Raw genomic sequence first — 12,337 nt, forward strand, 5'->3', positions numbered from 1 at the left:
TGGGTTCATTTGACATATACACAAATATATCGAAAGTGTTTTAATTTTCAGCCCGGCTTTCTGGTTCTATGAAAGTATTTTTGTACAGTGCGTCTTGTACCTTATATAAACAGCAATACCTCAGATTTCTCTAGTTAACATACTTTTTTTGAGTTCATTTTTGCTCTTCCAGGGGCAGGGGGAACCACAATTAAAACTTGATTTGAATTGTGTTTAGTCAATTACAAACCAATCATATACCATTATCTCATGAACCTCCGCCCTCTAGAGGGGAGCTGAACTTTAGAAAGTCACACTGCTAAGGGAAATACTATCTTCTGGGTAGTTCTGAGCATAGAGATCAATCTGTATTAAAGTTCAGGGGTCTTGTCAGCTTTCTGTTGCTATGACAAAATACTTGAGGCAACCAACTTAAAAAGGAAGGGTTTATTTTGGCTCAAGGTTGCAGTTCATGATCATTTGGCCCCAATGGTTTTGGCTGAGATAACACAACACAACAGGAGGGTGGAGAAGAGGTTGGGGTTCCCATCCCCCACCTAAAGCCTGCTTCCTTCACAAGCAGGCCTCCTTACTGAAGACTTCACCACTCCTGATAACCCCATCAGGTAGGGACCAAGGTGGCAACAAATAACCTGTGGGGGGATGTTCCAAAGCCAAACCACAGCACACCTCGCCATAAAAGAGGGCCAAGTGTAACTGTTCTGACAGTGCAGGCCATGGACTCAGTAAGCTGAAGTGGAATCTTGGATTCCACTCCTCTCGGGTTTATTTTTTTCTATGTTACATCTGTAGTACATTTTAAATCATATTTTCTCAAATGGACTCTCAGATAATTGTTCTACATTGGAAACAGCGTTTCAATAAAATATTGATTTTTCAAGGAATATAGGAAGGGAGCTATCTGTCTGTCTGTCTGTCCAACCGTCCATCCACCTGTCTGTTACCTCTCTTCCTGCCTCTGTCCCTCTTTCCTCCCTCCCTCCCTCTCTCCTCCTGTTCTCTTTCCCTTTCTCCTTCCGTCCTCTCCTTCCATTTTTGGAACGACTGAACCAGCACTAAGATCTTATTTTGTATAGCCATCAGAAGTCATAGTCAAAATAATCTATAAAGCATAGAACTCTAATAGTAGGGGAAACTTTAAACATCCTACCTGCCTCCATGAGGAATTATTGTCTTCCACAAGCACTACTTTAACAACATAAAGCTTTCCATAGAAGCTTGCTCAAAGTCTTCTATACAAGTTTTAAAATTCCCCCTCATCATGGTAAAATGCATGAACAAGGAGATGGAGCAGCACTAGGGACTGAAAGGACATCATTGGCCTGTCACATGGTTGAAGCCACACCCATCTACGAAAGAAGATTATGCTCTGTGTCTTTGCGCACATGGTCCTTTATATAGTGGTCATTTGGCAATGAAATTGGATGGACTGAGGGGATTTCGCACGTATGTAAAAAAGCCAAGTGTGTTGACATGTACCTGTGATCCCAGCACTGAAGGGTGGGGACAGCAACAGGTGGATTCTGCAGGCTCTAAGCCATAGCAGAAAGAGCAACCTTCGAGTTCAATGAGACAGCTGGGCGTGGTGGCTCATGCCTTTAACCCCAGCACTCGGGAGACAGAGGCAGGCGGATCTCTGTGAGTTCAAGACCAGCCTGGTCTACAAAGTGAGTCCAGGACAGCAAGTCTACACAGAGAAACCCTGTCTCAAAAACAAAACAGAACAAACAAACAAACAAGTTCAATGAGACACCTCAACTTAAAGCTATGGGACTGAGGAAGACATCCCAGTGTCAAGCCAAGGACTGGCCTCCACATAGGTGAATGTACCTGCACCCTCACATGTGTACACACACACACACACACACACACACACACACCACCGGAAAGGGGGGGAAGAGAGGGAGAGAGAGAAACAGGGCTATTAGAAACCGTCTCCCGTTTCTTCGCTGAGTTAAGACATGGTTTGTGTTTTCTTTCCTCCCTTCTTTCTGGGAATACATTGCACCTCAGGTTCCCACGTAGTTAATTTTGGGTCCTGTGACTGAGTTCTGCCCCATGGAATGTTGACAGGAGTGTAAGATGCTATTCTCGGCCTGACCCAATCAAGACTTCTCTCGTGTGTGCTCTTCCACACTCACACTCATTTTGTTTTGTGAGGTCTTGGGAGGCCAAAGCTATCTGAACGACAAGATAGAAAGTCTTGGTCCCCCAAACACCTGTATGGAACAGAGACTCCCACATCAGATAGCTGCTTCAGAAACTAGCCTTGGCCTGTTACAGCGCTGAGGTTAAGGGGTTGGTTTTTCCAACAGCTATCCTTGTTTACCGTTAAGGGTTCATGTGTTGATCACCCAGCTGAAGCCGCTGATGGGAAATGGTAGAGCCTTTGCAAGGTGGGACTTGATGGGAAGAGGTAGGTCCTTGGAGGATGTGCCTTGAAGGGATATCTGCATCCCAGCCCTTCCCCTTCTCTGCTTGCTTCCTGGCTGCCAGGAGCTGAGCAACCTCCCCACTATGCTCTCAATCCCTATCATGTGCTCCTTTGCCCAAAAGGTTAGAGGTCAAGCTTGGACTGAAACTAGAGTAAAGCTTTGCTCCTTTTTGGTTGGTCATGTCAGGAATTTTGTCACAGCAATGGTAAGTTCATTAACACACTTATGCTAGTAGCTAATTTTTTTTAACATGTCACACATACATGTTTTCAAAAAGAAAAATATTAGATTTTTTTCTATTTAAGTGTCCCTTTTGTTATGCTGGCATATTTACATGCATGCCACTTAAAAGTGGCAGCCTTGCTGGTTATAAATACCCTGCATCCTTTGTGCTTTAGAAGTTATATATGAAGCCTCAGCTAGGGATACTTTAAGCTGCAAGTGAAAAAAATGTCACATAAGAAGACCTTCGACAAGACATGCGTAATTTCTTTCTTTTTCAAATAAAAACTTTTATATAAAAATACACAAAAGTACAAACAAAACAAAACCCAGCCATACTCTGTCCATTTAGAGCTAAGTCGATGCATTTGCCTTGTTTTGTTTTTACTTATTTGTTATTTAATTTTAAAGTAAAAAATGAATATATTTAAGGAGTACATGTGAAGTTTATATATACTCTTTAGTGATATGACTACCATAGTCAAACTAATCAGCATATTTATCTCTTCTTACAGTTACATGTATATATGTATGTGTGTCTTTATGTATGTAGATGTGTGTATGTTTATATATAAGTGTGTTTATATATGTATGTGAGTGGGTGTATGTATGTGTGTATAGAAGTGTGAGTATGTATTTGTGTGATTGTGTATATATGTGTGTATATGAATATGTGCGTGACGTGTGTATGTTTGTGTGTGTATATAAGTGTGTAATAGCTGCTCTCTTAGCAAACTTCAAGTGTGTAACACAGCTCTGGGGGCTGAGGAGACAGTTCAGTTGATAAAGCGTTTGCAGCACAAGAATGAGGACTTGAGTTCGAATCCCAGAACCCGTGCGAACACCTGGTGGCACGTGCATGTAATCTCAGCACCGGGGAGGCAACCAAGGCGGATCCCTGGGGCTTGCTACCCAGCTGGCCTAGCCTAATGGTGAGCTCCAGGCCCTGGAGAGGCTCAGATTTAAAGGAGCTGGGCAGTACTTCTGAGAGTATTTATTTACTCTGGTTCTCTGTTTGAGGGCACAGTCTATCATGTGGGAGAAGCCACAGCCACAGGAGCTTGAGGCAGCTGGTTGCATTGCATCTGTAGTCAGAGCATGGAGTGATGAGTGCTTAATCTCAGCGTAATGTCTTCTTTTTATTCAGTCCAGAACCTCTGCCCACAAAATGTTGCCATCCACAGTGGGTGGCTCTTTCCACCTCAATTATTCTAATCTGGCTAATCCCTCACAGGCTTGCCGTGCAGCTTCCTTGTAAGTGATTCTATGCCCCATATATCTAGTTACCACCGGGACGAAGTATCACAGGGACGTACGTCTCATCATCGAGTCTCATCATCGAGGTCCATTATATCAGCCCAAGCTCCATCCATTACGCTTGCATTTCAGACATTCGAAAGCAACCAAAGAAAAAGACACCAAAAGGCATATTGACTATCTTTTAATGAGGACACAAAATGCTTCCACTCACACACCCAGAGCTTGCCATATGGATATCTAGCTGCAAAGGAAGCTGGGAAACAGTTTATCTGAAGGCATCATATACTTGAGCTTTATTACTAAGGAAAAAAAAATGAGAGAGAGAATTGCCGTGAGGTTAATGACCAGAAAAAAATGACTCAAGTTAATCACTGAAAATGTATTACTGTATAGGAAAGTCGGCTTGTACAAAATGCAATTTTGGATACGCATCTGTATACATATACATATGGACATTTTCTTGTTTATAGTTTCTTAAAAGACAAGCAGGATAAGGGTGTAGCTCAAAGGCAGAGCTCTTGGCTTGGTGTGAGTGAGAATCTGGCCTCCATCCCTACGACCGTAAAAAGAAATAAGATGGTTGCCACTCTCCCCCGTTCTTAGCCCATTAGAGTTCCTCTGTGTCTGTGAATTAGCCGCCCTCCAGCATGAGGCTTCCCTTACACACGTCATACAGCAAAGGAAGAAGGAGACCACTCTGCATTTTGCTCATCGCCATGCAGAGAGAAAAATTACATGCATCTATAGGCATGTAACAACAGACTGCAGTTGTCTCAATATCAGCACTAGTGTCCAGATTATTGTATTGCTTTGTGGGTAGATAGATACTCTCTTCTGAGCCTGTTTATGTCTGTGCGTGTGTCAGTATGAACAAAAATTTGCTGTATTTTTCATTTCTGTAATGCCAACTTATCATACAAAACAATGAAGAAAGTATAGATTAGGTGATGGACACCTTTATGTTTTCTTTCTGTGTACTGTAATTTACTGGTGAGAAATGGACTGGTGAGTAGCACATACACCAGACTCACACACTCCCGTTTGCTACAATGTTAGTTACATTCTGTCTGGCATCACACTGTTATGTTTTTTTAACTTGTATTTTTTTGTTTTGTTTTGTTTCATTTTCTTTTTCTTTTTCTTTTTTCTTTTTCTTTTTTTTTTTTTTTTTTTTTTTTTTTTTTTTTTTTTTTTGGAGACAGGGTTTCTTTGTGTAACAGAGCCCTGCCTGTCCTGGGCTCACTTTGTATACCAGGCTGGCTTCAAACTCACAGAAATCCACCTGCTTCTGCCTCCAGAGTGCTGGGGTTTTCAGCAGATTGTATCTATTCTTAATGTCATAGTTTCCCTAATGTCACAGAAGAGTTGTGTCCTCAAGGGTCGGGTAGTGGGGACTCCCTGCCAGATAAGGACTAAATCCCGGCCGAAGGCACATGCTACCAAAGTCATGACTGGTTTTTTTTTGTTTTTTTTTTTACAGAAACAGAAATGAAGTGAGTGTACTGGTCGCTGGGGTGCGGTGAGGCAGCTAGGCAGCTAGGCCGATGTCAGATGCAGCTGGTCTGCCCCAGAGCCAGACTGCTTTCCTATGGCCCCACACCATCCCGTGATCCAAGGCGAGGGATCATGTCAACCAAGCACAGTGGCAGAACACATCCCTCCCTAGGACAGCCTACTGTCTACTTAGAAAAATGGCATAAGGGTATACAATGACCTGATTCTCAAATTCCCTATCCGTAGGAGCACAGATCCTCAGCTGAAGTGGTCTGGGGAGCGCAGAATTAGCCCTGCGTACTCAGTTGGCACTGCTGACATCCGTTGGTGGACCACCTTGCCTCGCCTTGCCTCAAATAGGCAGATGGGAACCTTCCGGGCAAAGGTGTTGGGGAGATTTCCTCCGAGCAAATTTCATCTTGCCACGGAACCAAGCACCAGTCTCTTTTCGGCATGCACTCGCTCATTGCCTCCGCGCCACACGAGTCATTTATTTGCAATCACGTTCGCATATTCTGGGCACTGCAAGTTGGTTCAGTTCACAAGGGGAAGGAAACAGATAAGGATTTTGTTAATGGATCTCTTTGTGCATAAAAAGAACTCCCATCTCCCCTCCCACGTGCTGTCCTGAATTCCCCTCGCCCTCCTTCTCCAAGTTTTACTTTTTTCTCAGAATGTCTGTGTGTGCCATATGACAGTGACTTTCTGTGGTTAATTGCCTTCAATAAGAAACTTTACAACAGTGAACTCCCACAACACTCACATATAAATTAGGGCTGTTTTAAGGCAAAAATCAAGTTGAAAGCCATACATTGTGATTTTTTTTAAAGAAATTAAAAACAAAAAGACCCCCTTCAACATGAGTAGAATTCTTGGTTGCTGCCCAAAATATTTAGATTTTAAAAGATAATCCCAGCCCTGCCCTATCTGAACTTGATTTTTACAACACAGCAGTTCAGAGGAGATAAATTATGAATTTATTTCAGCATATTTACCTTACAACTGTGTTTCACTCTGTTTTATACAAAAGTTGAGTGGGATTCTATGTGAATCGCAGTTGTGAAATGGAAGTGCTCTTGGACGGCAAAGCTCATGAGCAGGCTGGTAATGCAGGGGGTAGGAGGTGTGTGCCCTCAGACAGCAGTGGTCTGCACGAGGTGAGTTGCACACCTTCTCTGAGAGCACCCCTCCTCAGAGAAAGGATCGTGGCGGCAGTAGCTTCATTTCCCTTGCAATAGCAACAACAAAATGATGCCACAGACAAAAACTGTCATGTCCCACCCCCTCCATCTGTCCTTTGCTGTGCACCCACAGCTCCCCTCATTCTACAAATTAATCTTTCACACATTTTTTAACAAAAAAAGTGTTAATGTTATAAAAGAAAAAAAACCAAGGAAAACAGAAAGGGCTGTGTAGAAAATAAATTAAATTTAAATTTGATGGCAGTTATGACTTTTTTTATTGACTATGGGAGCAAACAGTCACGTCAAATTGGTGCCACTGGCATATAATTAAAACTACAGGGCACCCTTAATGATCTCTGACAATGATCGTGTGTGTGGTTTTTTTAAATATAGCATGCACATTTTGTCCAATTTGGGCTCTTTTTTCCTGTTGCTTTTGTCCTCTTTCTGAGTGGGTATTATTCATGAACCGAGTCTTTATTATCTATTTGGCCATCTGCATAGCATTGGCCATAGTCCCCTGTATTGTAATTTTGAGTGAAAATAAGGACTATGGGAGATTGCAACCCTACAAATAGTAATACTGTGCTTTGAGAACTCACGTAAAAAAAAAAAAAAACATGAAGAAAAATACTTGGGATGAAAGTGAGGTTTGGAGGTACATGGCATGAAGGTAGGAAACATGCAAATCGTTTGGGGAAAATGGACTCTGAGCTCTGGGTGTTTATTCTGAGCAAAAGAACATCTTCTTGCGTCAATGAGAGGCCCTGGTGGGAGGGGTGCTTCTCTTGGCTCCAGTGTCCTTCAGAGAAAACAAAAATCTCTGATTTCTCACAAGAGCCTCATATTTCAAGAGACCTTCCTGTGTCAAAGGTTTGTGTACCTCATATTGGAGTGGTAGCCCCAAAATCTAGTGCAGTGTCCTTTAGGAACTGAATACCCACGCTTGGCCATACCAGGCCTTTGTTTTTTAGTTTAGTGAAGAGAGAGGTTCTAAAAGTAACACGTTAAAACATATTATTCCCCATTAAAAAAAAAAAAAGATTGTGGGGACTATCACTTAGTTTCATGTAGAGCTCTTGCCTTGCATTCACCAGGCCTTGGGTTCTGTCATCTAAAATGCAATATGTATACATGTGTGTGAGTAAGTGCATGCCTGTGTAGATATACGTGTACTGGTGAAAAATGAACTAACTAAAAACTAGTAAAACTGCTGTTTCTAACCTGGCCCGATCTTATTTGGTTCTGTCCTTTTGCTTTTCCTATTTTTGGCCTTTTCTTTCTGAAATTCCCTCTAATCAGAGTTCATATTACCTTCTCTGTCTGCTTCTCAGATTTTCTTGCAGCCACTGGAAAGGTTATCAAGGTCAGCTCATCGAAAAATGAATATTAATTTCCAAAGAAACATCTTCCTAGGAAGAGTAAATGTACAGGGCTACAATATATATATATGACAGTAACAGTTTAGTCTCAGATGCAAAGGCAAAATAGTCTACTTGCTTTTATTATTTCTCATAGTTTTTCCCCCTTGGTTGAGTCCTATTTAAACTAGAAGAATATACAATTAAAGCTATGCACATGCACACACACACAACCACACATGCACTCACACTGCTTGGGCTTACTACCTACCAAAGGAAGATGAAGTTCGTCAGTTATCTCATTATTTAGAAAATGAATTATTTACTTACACTTAAAATAACTTTCTCTTTTGTATCTATCTTTCTACATTGGTTTATTATGTAGATAGTAACAGCCTACATGGCATAAAATCTTAAAATTTGGGAAGTTCAAGCTAATGACTCTCACATCCATACTGATCTACCTAAAAATAACTCAGCAGTTTTTGAGCCAGGAGTGACAGCCCACCTTCAAAAACAGCCACTGTGCATTGGCTCATGCGGAAGAAAACTTAGGTTATATTATTTTGTTGAATTTCATGCATAAACAAACTATTATGAGTTTAGCTCAACTTGCATAGGCAAAGAATATTGTCATTAAAAATGGTTAAGAAAAAAAATGGTTAAGAGTTGGATTGGATGTGATGGCATGCAACTTTAATCCCAGTGTTTGGGAGGCAGAGGCAGTTGGATCTCTGTGCGTTCAAGGCTAGTCTGGTGTGCATAGCAAGTTCCAGGCAAGTGGGGGCTACATAGTGAGACCTTGTCTCAAAAAAGAAAAATAAATGAAGTTTAGAAATGAAGAATTAATGTTCTTTGATTGTGGTCTAGAAGTATTAAACTTTTTAGCACGTTGAATAGTATGCGATTTTTAACTGGCATTATAAATTATACCCGTGCATAGTAACATTATAGATGCCTCCATGAGACATGAAGGAAGAAAAACTCTAATGTTATTTTAAATGCTTGTTGTAAGGCTTCCAGTTGAGTTCTGTTAAATCGGTATTGAAGTTATTGATATCTTCAGACTTTGTCCAGAGCATCTGTCTAGTATGTGTGAGGCCCCGGGTACAATGCCTATAGCTGAAGGGGGTGGGGGGAGGAAGAGTGTAGATTTTCATTTAAAATTTAATATTTTGTGTTTGTGTCTTCAAAGCTCCAAATTCTTCCTTAATAGCAAATCTATGGTCCTAATCACTCACAATCAAGGTCAAAATATTTACACTCTTATGAAAGTAAAGTGATTCAAAGTCATGAATTTAAAAAGATTTTTGGAGATATGATGTAATAAGGATGCTTTTTTTTTTTTTTTAAGAGAAGTATGCCTTTATTCCCGTGTTTCTTAAATTAAGCTGGCTGAATTGGTTGCTTTGAGAGGTGAATAGTCAAAGAGACCAAATCCCAGATCCCCATCTGATTCCTCAGACTCTTCTTTGGCTTCAGCCTTGGCTGAGGCTGCAGCAGCAGGAGCCGTCGAGGTGGCTGCAGCCACAAGGGCAGCATCCACAGATGCAGATGGATCAGCCAAAAAGGCCTTGACCTTCTCAGCAAGAGGGAAGGTGTAGTCAGTCTCCACAGACAAAGCCAGGACCCTCTTGTACCCATTGATGATAGAGTGTGGCATCGAGGCAGCAGTCGGGTAACCAATCTGCAGACAGACACTGGCAACATTTCGGACACCCTCTAGGAAACGAGAGTGCAGAGTCTGCGCGGTGATGTCAAGCACTTCAGAGTTATAAATGCTGCCGTTGTCAAGCACCTGCTGGATGATCAGCCCAAAAGAGAAGGGCGAGATGTTGAGCATGTTCAGCAGTGTGGCTTCGCTGGCTCCTACTTTGTCCAGTTTTTATCAGCTGCACACCGCTCAGAACTTCAATGGTGCCTCTGGAGATTTTAGTGGTGATGCCCAAAGCCTGGAAGAATGAGGTTTTCTCAGGCCCCAGACCCGTGTTCTGGGCTGGCACAGTGACCTCACAGGGGGCGATGGCGCCAGCACGGGCAGCCGCGGGTACCTTACTGGCCAGCAGCATGTCCCTAATCTCGGTGAGGCCCTCCTTGGTGAATACCAAGCCCACATTCCCCCAGATGTGAGGCAGCAGCTTCTTCAGAGCCGGGTTGTTTCCCTGGTGGCCCCATATGGCCTTGCACGTCATGGCGTTCTTGCCCATCAGCACCACGGCCTTCCCTCACAGGGACACGCGGATCTGCTGCATCAGCTTGGAGCCCACATTGTCTGCTCCCACAATGAAACATTTTGGGTAATCATCCAAAAATTGGATGATCTTAAGGAAGTAGTTGGACTTCCAGGTTGCTCTGTCTTCCCTGGGCATCATGGCGGTGTGTCAGGGATTGCTACGCAGGGTTTAAATACGATGTCACTCTAATGAGGACGCTGGGAGAGAGCAACAAGGATGCTTTTAATAATATTTAAAAACATTCCACTTCTGTGAAACGTTTGCTTGGCATCTTTTGCATCTGCATTTCTTTGGCATTATCCTGCCATTCCCCTCAAATATTACCCTATGCTAAACTCCTCTTAGCCACAATTTCCAGTTGCTCCAATAACCAGAAATTCTACGACAGTTAATGTACAGGACCTCTCTTGCACCTCACTTTAACACTTCTGTAGGAACAGTTCTAGAGTTGATTAGCAAAGCAGAATGGGCGCAGTGGGTAAGTAGAGCGCTCACTCCAAGTGTGTTCCTTCTAGCTCCATAGCCGTCTGTAGGTGTCACGGACTGATAATCTCAGAAGGCACGCAAGAAGAAAGAGTCTCAATCACATTTCTGACCAGATCCCTCCTTATGGCTGTGAGAGTTTAATTTTCATTTAAACAACAATAAATACAGACATAAGGGTTTGAAATGAATTATGTAAGCCCTTTAGCCATAACTGTTCCATTCTGTCACCGAATGAGCTGCTGTTCTCACTTTGTTTTATGGGCTCTGTGTAGCCCATGTTATTATATCTGCCAAATAAAAGCCAGCAAACCATGCAAATGAAAATATAATCTTTTATCTCTCACAGTCACAGGATGCACCCAGATAGCATTTTTATCCACTCCTCTGCAGCGTTGCATTCTCTGTTCTCAGGACCCTCTCGTCTCATCAGTGTCTGCAGAGAGGAAAACATTTTCATTTGTATCCACAGACAGCATACATTTTCACTTAAGAAGTCAGGGATTATTTATTCTATTATATTTTTAGCTTGTCTATCTGGTTCAATAGAGATTATGGACTGTTCCCTTAAACGTAGAAAATCAATAGGTAGTTTCTTTATAAAGTACAGCAGATTTTGTTTTGTTCCGTTTTGTTTTGTTTTTGTTTTAGATAGGGGTTCTTATTTCCTTCTTTGATTTGTTGTGTTTGTTAGGCAGCAGCGTCTCACTCTGTTGGCCAGGAAAAGCTTCCTGCACTGGCCTTCCCAGGTGTGGGCTACCTTATGGGGTTTTCCTCTCATTTCCTAAAGTCTTACATGTAAAGACTCGGTGACCAGGAAGAGCTAGCTCTTAAACCCTCCAAACTTGATTTAGGATCTTGGAAAGTCACTTAACCATTCCCTTTGGGCAGTCTCCTCCAGGTGACAAGAATAAGGTCCCATACACTTCTGAGTTCTGAGAACTAACTCACCTATAAAACGAAGGGGTTTTTTTGTTTTGTTTTGTTTTTGTTTTTGTTTTTTTCTTCCTTGGGAGTCTTACTAGTTTGCCTAGGCTGCCCTCCAACATCCAAGCTTAAGTGGCCTTTCTGCCCCAGCCTCCCGAGCCCCTGGAACCCAGTGTCAGTGCACAGGGCAGAGATGCTCTGATCTTACACATCTACACACACGGGGAGGTTTCTCGGCTGGATGACAGTACACCCATGGAAGTAAATCAGAGGGTCTTCGAGATGGCTCAGTGGGTCAAGGTGCACGCTGTACAGCCTGACCGCCAGATTTCAATCTCCAGACCGCTTATGAAAATGGAAGAAGAGAACCCACTTCATGAAGTTGTTCTCTGACCTCTGCGTGTGCTCTGCGGTGCACACACTGCCACGTATCATGCACACACATCATACACAGGACAATAAGCCAAGCAAATGAAATTTAAAGATGGAAAAGTATTTTAGATCATACAAATTTTCCTGGATTGTGTTTTCAACCTTCTTTCATTAATTCTAAAAATTATTAACATTTATTTGATTTTTAAAATATGTGTGCATGTGGAAGGGCTGTGTGCTTGTGAGTACAGGAGACCTCAGAGGCAAGAAGACATGATTCTGTGGAGTTAACAGTCCTCTGGAAGAGCAATAAGAGGTCTTAATTGCTAAGGTGTCTCCCCAGCCTCTGCAACCCCATTTCTTTC

At 42.3% G+C, this 12,337-nt stretch overlaps 1 protein-coding gene and 1 pseudogene across 2 annotated transcripts in view; both read right to left on the bottom strand.

The window, feature by feature from the left end:
- Positions 1–12,337, bottom strand: part of Adss2 (adenylosuccinate synthase 2) — an 832,666-nt gene that overhangs the window by 472,243 nt on the left and 348,086 nt on the right. The gene's annotated exons all lie outside the window — the stretch shown is intronic.
- LOC127190763 (60S acidic ribosomal protein P0-like) lies at positions 9,301–10,342 on the bottom strand (annotated as a pseudogene).

Source organism: Acomys russatus, chromosome 6 (assembly GCF_903995435.1).
Source record: "Acomys russatus chromosome 6, mAcoRus1.1, whole genome shotgun sequence".
Classification (NCBI taxonomy): domain Eukaryota; kingdom Metazoa; phylum Chordata; class Mammalia; order Rodentia; family Muridae; genus Acomys; species Acomys russatus.